The following is a 6,468-nucleotide window of genomic DNA, read 5'->3' as shown; positions in this document are numbered from 1 at the left end:
GCCAGAACTAAGACAAGAGCATGCAAAATCCTCTTGGACCCTCCACATCCCGGTCACCAGCTCTTCCAGCTCCTTCCCTCGGGTACGCACTACCGATCAATGCAATCTAGAACTAGTAGACATTCCAACAGCTTCTTCCCTCTTGCGATCAACTTCTTAAACACCTAACCTACAATTCCATTACAACATGCTGGCAATTTTTTGACTTGAGTTTGTTGTCACATTTCTGTGGGGCCAATTTTGTATTACTCGTGCACTCACTGTAGTTGTCTCGCCATGCTGCACTATTTGCATATACTGGCCACTCATGCCAGAGTAGCATCTGCTCCATGCACACTGATTGAGGAGTATCTGCAACATTTGCACAATCAACATTGTCCCAGATTATCGCACTACTCGTCACTTTAAACCGCATACACTCCTTGAAGTCTCAGCGCCCTTTGCACAATGGTCATTGCACCGGACTTTTGCAATATTAGTCATTCGAACTGCTCTAAGTGCTAGAGGACTCTGCATCTTTTTGCACAATTGTCAAAAAAAAAAAAAAAAAAATGTACCGGCATTACCAGATAAATACCAATCCTTTACTGCTCAGTGACTGTTTTTTTTTTTTTTTTTGTCAATGTCTTTATGTCTCCAAAGTGTTCTGTAAATTGACTGTCTGTTGTCGTACGAGAGCGGCTCCAACTACCGGAGACAAATTCCTTGTGTGTTTTTGGACATACTTGCCAAATAAAGATGATTCTGATTCTGATGATTCTGTCTAATTGTTAATAAACTATGGCTTCAATGTTTATTTTATGGAATAAAAAATTATGATCAAGTGGAGCGTGACATGCGTGTCGCATTTCATCACCAGACACGATGTGAGCATAAAAGCGGTTGAAATGGTAATCTGAATTAAATGTTGATTGATATTCTTATCAATACAGTAAACTGTTGAGATGATTCACTTGATCGACAGTTTAATGTCTATCATGCCCTTCACATAAATTCACTGTCGTCCTGGCTCAGCGTCCTGTAGGTTTTCATTTCAGCCTTCCTGCAGCCAACAGTTTTAGACAGACAACCTTCGTGCCAGGTTCAACCAACCCAAGCCGTGATCGTATAGTGGTTAGTACTCTGTGTTGTGGCCGCAGCAACCCCGGTTCAAATCCGGGTCACGGCAGGAACGAATCCCAGAAATAACTTTCTTTAGTGCTGCTGTTTGAATAGTTTGCATGGGACAGTGAAAATAATTCACAAGGGCTTTCAGGGGGCCCAACACCATCGTGGGCTAGTGGCGCAATGGATAACGCGTCTGACTACGGATCAGAAGATTCTAGGTTCAACTCCTGGCTAGCTCGTTCACAGTTTTGCATGTGCTATTAAACCCAATTCAGAACAGTATTTGTTACGTTCACCTTAAACATTTGCGTTACGCTAACTCGCGCAACACGGTCAGGTCTTTCCATTCCAGCATCTAACATAATGGAAACCCCTAAAGTTAATAACTAATGATATAAGTTCAATAACATATTATTTATTGTGTTATAATTAACATATAATAATACATAACACGTCATAAAATGTTGTGATCGTCGTATGAAAAAGTGTGCAAGAAGGACAGCAGACTACGAGGAGGAACTTTGTGGACCAAAAGAGGAGAAGGAGAATTTTTGTGTCTTGTAGGCTGGTTGAGGAAACATTTGTTCATGCCAAGTGAAATCAGTCTTCAGTCCGAAAATGTGATTGCAATGGTGGAAGTAACCAAGTACAGTAACCCCCCGCTATATCGCAGTTCACTTGCAGACTTTTTTTGTAAGTGTTATTGCAGTTGTTGCTCTCATTTTTTTACTGTTTGGATAATATTTGAATCTATTACTCTTACTCTCTTGCAATATATTGTGTTTAAATGGGTTTGTATAGTTTTAAATGTGTTCAAAGACCTTAAAAAAGTTTTGATTGCCCTAAAAGCCATAAAAACATGCCTTTTGTGTATTTAAATAGGGTTTTTCAAAATTGCAGAATCTCACTTATCGCGAAATGGTAAATGGACTGCACTTTTTATACACTACCACAGTGCCCAAAGCCTCACATTCACCCACTCACACACACATTCATTCACCAATGGGTGGCTGCTGCCATGCAAGGTACTGCCAGGCCCAGTGGGAGCAAATTCTGGTTCAGTCTTGCCAAAGGACACTTTGACATGCAGACGGTATTTGAACCAGCAACCCTTCAGTCACTGGGCAACCCAATCTACCTACTGAGCCAGAGCCACATGAGAGGTCTGGAACCTAACCCCAGAGGTGGAGTGAGGATTACTGGACATTGTACTAAAGTAGATTTTTAGGTATTTTTTGTTTTATCTTACTGTCGACAATTTACTTTCACTCTTTGAAGTTGAAAAAACCTGTAATTTCTCTTTGTTACTTTGTCAAAAATAACTAAATTTTTCAAATTCGATGGCTGATCAACATGTTAAAAAAAAAACATAAAAAGGGAGCAGTAAAGTCATCGACTGTTGAGGTCTCGATTGAGATATTTCGGATCTTAAGGGAACATCGAAAAAAAAAATCTTGATTTTGTTATGAGTTATAGTTTTTTTGTCATTCAATGCGGAAAGTGAAACCCATGTAAAATAAAGGTATTACAAGCCCTTGTTTTTTGCAAGCTGATGATAATGGCTTACCAATAATGAAAACCCAAACATCATAGTCTCCCAAAATTTGAATATTTATCCAACACAAAATTGTGTCTCGTGAAAATAATGAGTGGCTAGTAACTCTGCGAAGCCACTAGCCACAGTGGCTGGTGAGCAAAAAGTTCATGTCAAGCCCTGGACCTGATGAAAGAGAATATTCATATTGGCATAATGTTTAATCTTAAAACAAATGACTTTGGCTCTGATTTGAAATCTATATTCAGTGTACCTTCTTAAAGGCTTCCTGTTAACAAGTGTTGAGAATTAGCACTCGTGCTAAAACACTTGTAGCCATACATCTCCTTTATCCGATGATTTTGTGATGTTTATTTAAAATAACCAAATGATTGATTAGAAATAGATGGCGAAGAAAAGTTTAACTCTTTGGGTAAGATGGAAAACTGCATACCATGTGAACCTGAATAAAACAAACACACATTTTGTAATGTAATATATTATGTAACTATATCACACTGTCCAGTTTCTCGTCTATGTATTTGTATTTGCTTTTATTTTCCTTTGTTTTACTATACTGTCTGCTCCAATGTCAGCCTTGCAAATGAGAATCTGTTCTCAATTACCTTGCCTGGATAAATAAAGATTAAATTCAAATTTAAACAAATTAAATACTGGATACCTTTCAAACAGTGATAGTAACCTCAGGAGCTTGAAAGATTATGAGAAGGTAGTCGGCCATATTTGGAGTCAGGAAGGAGCTGACCGCATGACGGCATGAGAAGAAGGCATGGTGTCCCTCCAGATTTCGGAGCCACCAATATTGAATGTGACTCTCGCACTTGCCGCAGTTGTTGGCGGATACTGTATATAGCTTGTTAGCCAATAAAGTTGTCTTTGTTCATCGAACTTGTATCAGCAGAGTCTTTTTCAGTATCGCCATTCACAATTGAGAGTCGGACAGGCCTGTCGGGGGGCTGTGGGCATTTCAAACGAACCGTGTGGGCAGAACAGGCTGACGTTTGCGATGGTGGGGCAGCACCATGGAAATTGAGTTTGCATTCAATTGTAAATAAAGACAAGGTGTCCTCCATTTAGCAATAGAAGATCGTTTTGATGAAGAGAGAATGTGGAGAATGAAGACAATACTTGAGGTGAAGGAAAGATCATGTTAGGCTTGGTACACACAAAGACAATCAGGTTGTTTTTGTCCCAATTTTGCCCTGTCCCCACCGAGGACCTCAAACGCCAGACTATTTTAAAAGATTATCCTATGAGATTATGCCAACAAGCGGAAAAAGTTGAACGTACGCTGTTTTAATTGTACTTTTATTTTTTCTCTTTATTTTAAATGTTTACAAGCTATTTTTTGTTTGTTTTTAAATGCTTTTAATCATGAAAGCACATTGAACTACCTTGTGTATGAAATGCGCTATATAAATAAATTTGCTTTGCTTTAAATCTGAAATGACTTACGAGTGGATTTGTTCAGAAGATAGGGACCGATATGGGTCGGGGCTGAAAAATATTTACGACTTACAAAATCTCCACGTGTGGAAGCCGTCTCCCCCAGTCATGACGTGAATTGTGACGTGAAACAGAATGGAGCCAATCAAGAAGCAACCCTGATTTAGGAACAAGGAAACAACTGCTCAAAAAAAAAAAAAACATCTCACCCGATGTTTTTTTTTTTTTGTATGAAGGTGGTTTGCCCAGACGACAAACTGGTTTCAAAGCAAGTCCTTTATGGACGACATCGCCATTCTACAAAATCCTTGCTTGTGGTGTTGTGCGTTTGAGATTATCGGAGCACACCACACACAACACGACAGAAATTGTTAAACGCCTGATTATTTTTTATGTTCATGCGCGGGGTCTGGAGCAGATGAACTCTTTTAAGATTGGAAACATCTCGCTCCATTCTTCACTCAGATCTTCAATAGATCTCTGGAAATGTGCGAAGTTCCATCCTGTTTCCAACGCTCCACCATCATTCCAGTCCCCAAGAAACCTGCAATCTCGGGTCTGAATGACTACAGGCCTGTCGTTTTGACATCTGTGGTCATGAAGTCCTTTGAACGTCTCGTGCTGGACCACCTCAAGAGTTTCACAGGTCCCCTGCTGGACCCCCTGCAGTTTGCCTACCAAGCGAACAGGTCTGCGGATGATGCAGTCAACATGGGACTGCACTTCATCCTAGAACACCTCGACAGTGCAGGGACCTACGCGAGGATCCTGTTCGTGGACTTCAGCTCAGCGTTCAACACCATCATCCCTGAACTCCTTTCATCCAAGCTTCTCCAGCTCAGCGTCTCACCTGCCATCTGCCAGTGGATTTACAGCTTTCTGACGGGCAGGACACAGCAGGTCAGGCTGGGGGAGGCCACCTCATCCACACGCAGCATCAGCACTGGGGCGCCCCAAGGTTGTGTCCTCTCTCCACTGCTCTTCTCTCTCTACACGAACGACTGCACCTCAGCGAACCCGACTGTCAAACTCCTGAAGTTTGCAGATGACACCACTGTCATCAGCCTCATCAAGGACGGTGACGAGTCCGCATATCGACAGGAAGCGGAGCGGCTGGAGCTGTGGTGCGACCGACACAACCTGGAGCTGAACACGCTCAAGACTGTAGAGATGATCGTGGACTTCAGGAGGCATCCTTCGCCACAGCTGCCCCTCACGTTGTCCAGCTGCCTTGTGTCAACCGTCGAGACCTTCAAGTTCCTGGGAATTACAATCTCTCAGGACCTGAAGTGGGCGACCAACATCAACTCCGTCCTCAAAAAGGCCCAGCAGAGGATGTACTTCCTGCGGCTTCTGAGAAAGCATGGCCAGCCACCGGAGCTGCTGAGACAGTTCTACACAGCGGTCATCGAATCAGTCCTGTGTTCTTCCCTCACAGTCTGGTTTGGTGCTGCTACAAAAAAGGACAAACACCGACTGCAACAGACAATCAAAACTGCTGAAAGGATTATCAGTACCCCCCCTACCCACCCTTGAGGACTTGCACGCTGCCAGAACTAAGACAAGGGCATGCAAAATCCTCTCAGACCCTCCGCACCCCGGTCACCAGCTCTTCCAGCTCCTTCCCTCAGGTAGGCGCAACCGATCAATGCAAACTAGAACTAGTAGACATTCCAACAACTTCTTCCCTCTTGCAATCAACTTCTTAAACAGCTAACCTATAATTCCATTACAACAAGCTGGCAATCTTTTGACTTGAGTTCGTTGTCACATTTCTGTGGGGCCAATTATGTATTACTCGTGCACTCACTGTAGTTGTCTCGCCATGCTGCACTATTTGCATATACTGGCCACTCATGCCAGAGTAGCATCTGCTCCATTTGCACACTGATTGTGGAGTATCTGCAACATTTGCACAACCAACATTGTCCCAGATTATCGCACAACTCGTCACTTTAAACCGCATACACTCCTTGAAGTCTCAGCGCCCTTTGCACCGGACTATTGCAATATTAGTCATTCGAACTACTCTAAGTGCTAGAGGACTCTGCATCTTTTTGCACAATTGTTTTTTTGTCAATGTCTTTATGTCTCCAAAGTGTTCTGTAAATTGACTGTCTGTTGTACTAGAGCGGCTCCAACTACCGGAGACAAATTCCTTGTGTGTTTTGGACATACTTGGCAAATAAAGATGATTCTGATTCTGATTCTGATAGGAGAGGTTCATTTTGGTCATCACCTACTTGGCCTGGACTCACAAACAGCGCGCTTATAAACTAAGGTAAGCAGAGACCTTTTTAACAAAATTCTGCACATTGATAGTTACTAAATTATTTGTGAGTCCGAGACAAGGAATTTTT

The 6,468-nt window shown here is 42.2% G+C and overlaps 2 non-coding genes across 2 annotated transcripts; both read left to right on the top strand.

The window, feature by feature from the left end:
- The first annotated feature begins 1,096 nt into the window (after positions 1 to 1,096).
- Positions 1,097 to 1,168, top strand: trnah-gug (transfer RNA histidin (anticodon GUG)). Its single transcript has one exon. It is a non-coding gene; the product is annotated as a tRNA-His (tRNA).
- A 105-nt stretch (positions 1,169 to 1,273) lies between these two features.
- Positions 1,274 to 1,346, top strand: trnar-acg (transfer RNA arginine (anticodon ACG)). The gene has a single exon. It is a non-coding gene; the product is annotated as a tRNA-Arg (tRNA).
- Positions 1,347 to 6,468: the final 5,122 nt, after the last annotated feature.

Source organism: Phycodurus eques, unplaced genomic scaffold, assembly GCF_024500275.1.
Source record: "Phycodurus eques isolate BA_2022a unplaced genomic scaffold, UOR_Pequ_1.1 contig_72, whole genome shotgun sequence".
NCBI lineage: Eukaryota > Metazoa > Chordata > Actinopteri > Syngnathiformes > Syngnathidae > Phycodurus > Phycodurus eques.
The sequence above is the reverse complement of the archived record's forward strand: the minus strand, read 5'-3'. Positions and strand labels throughout refer to the sequence as shown.